A 2,386-nucleotide genomic window follows, 5' to 3' on the forward strand; every position below is an offset into this window, starting at 1 on the left:
TCACTGGGGACTTTAATACACCACTCACAACCTTAGACAGATCATCAGGACAAAAAATCAGCAAGGAGATCCGGACCTCAATGAGACTCTGGACCAAATGGACTTAATGATACCTATAGAACACTCCATCCAAAGACCACAGAATACACATTCTACTCATCACCACATGGAACATATTCTAAGATCAACCACATAATTGGACACAAATCAAGTATAAGCAAATTTAAAAGGACTGAAATTCTGCCATGCACCTTTTCAGACCACAGTGGAATAAAAATAAACATTGACACCAACAAAGTCCCCCCAAAACCCACAAAGACATGGACACTAAACAGCATGATGCTAAATAACTCCTGGGTCAATGATGACATCAAAATAGAGATCAAAAGATACCTGGAAACAAATGAAAATAAAGAAACATCTTACCAAAATCTCTGGGATGCCTTAAAAACTGTAATAAGAGGGGAATTTATATCCCTACACACACACATGAGGAAAATGGAAGGAACAGAAATTGACAACCTAACAAGCCACCTAAAGAAGCTGGAAAAGCAAGACCACAAAAACGCTAATTTCAGCAGAAGAATCCAGATCACCAAAATAAAAGCCCAAATCCAGGACATAGAAGACAAAAAGATAATACAAAAAATCAATGAAACAAAAAGCTGGTTCTTCGAAAGGGTAAACAAGATTGATGGTCCCCTAGCTAGACTGACCAAGAAAAAACGAGAAAAAAACCAAATAAGCATAATCAGAGACACAAAGATGAGTCACATCTGACCCTGAGAATACAAAGATCATTAGAGACTACTACGTACACTTGTATGGAAACAACTTGAAACCAGAAGGAAATGGAAGACTTTCTGACATCACACAACCTACCTAGGTTGGACAAGAAGAAATTGAGACCCTAAATAAACCAATAACAATCAAGGAAATCGACCACGTAATAAGAAAACTTCCTACAAAAAAAAGCCCTGGTCCAGATGGCTTTCCAGCAGAATTCTACAAGACATTTAAGGAGGAGCTGATACCAATCCTACTGAAGGTATTCCAGGCAATTGAAAAAGATGGAACTCTCCCCAAATCATTTTACGAAGCCAACATCACATTGATATCCAAGCCAGGTAAAGATCCAACAAAGAAAGAGAACTACAGGCCAATATCTTTGATGAACATAGATGCTAAAATTCTCAACAAGATCCTAGCAAACCGGATTCAGCAATACATCTCAAAAATCATCCATCATGACTAAGTAGGCTTCATTCCTGGCATGCACGGCTGGTTCAATATCCGTAAGACCATAAATGTAATTAAATACATCAACAGATGTCAAAACAAAAACCACATGATCATATCACTAGATGCAGAAAAAGCTTTTGATAAAATCCAGCACCGCTTCTTGATAAAAACCCTTGAACATCTAGGCATACGGGGAACATACCTCAAAATAGTAAAAGCCATCTACGAGAAACCCACAGCCAGCATACTCCTAAATGGACAAAAATTGGAACCAATTCCCCTGAAAACTGGAACTAGACAAGAATGCCCACTCTCTCCCCTCCTGTTCAACATACTATTGGAAGTCCTGGCTAAAGCAATCAGAGAAGAGGAGGCAATCAGAGGTATTCAATAGGAAAAGAGGAAGTCAAGTTATCTCTCTATGCAGATGATATGATGGTGTACCTTGAAAACCCAAGAGAATCTGTCAAAGGTCTCCTTACATTGATAAAAGCCTTTGGCAAAGTCTCAGGATACAAAATAAATGTACAAAAGACAATCGCATTTCTCTACACCAATAATAAACAAACAGAAACCCAAATAAAAAACACAGTTCCATTCACAATAGCCACAAAAAAAATGAAATACCTTGGCATCTTCCTAACCAGAGACGTGAAAGACCTTTACAATGAAAATTACAAAACACTGCTCAAAGAAATCAAAGCCGACATGAACAAGTGGAAAAATATCCCATGCTCATGGATCGGAAGAATCAACATTGTGAAGATGTCCATCTTACCTAAGGCAATCTACAAATTCAATGCAATACCCATTAAATTACCAACAACGTTCTTCTCAGACCTAGAAAAAACAACACAGGAATTCATATGGAAACACAAACATCCAAGAATAGCCAGAACAATCCTTAGCAAAAAAAATAAAGCAGGTGGTATCACAATACCAGATTTCAAGCTTTACTATAAAGCTACAATCATCAAAACAGCTTGGTATTGGTACAGGAACAGGCATATAGATCAATGGAACAGAATTGAGATTCCAGAGCAAAACCTCAATTTCTCAACCAACTCATCTTCGACAAAGCCCCCACCACCTACCAATGGGGAGAGGAGAACCTATTCAGTAAATGGTGCTGGGAAAATTGGCC

The sequence above is a fragment of the Carlito syrichta genome, unplaced genomic scaffold (genome assembly GCF_000164805.1).
Source record: "Carlito syrichta isolate Samal-C Ts95f unplaced genomic scaffold, Tarsius_syrichta-2.0.1 Scaffold314390, whole genome shotgun sequence".
In the NCBI taxonomy this organism is placed as follows: domain Eukaryota; kingdom Metazoa; phylum Chordata; class Mammalia; order Primates; family Tarsiidae; genus Carlito; species Carlito syrichta.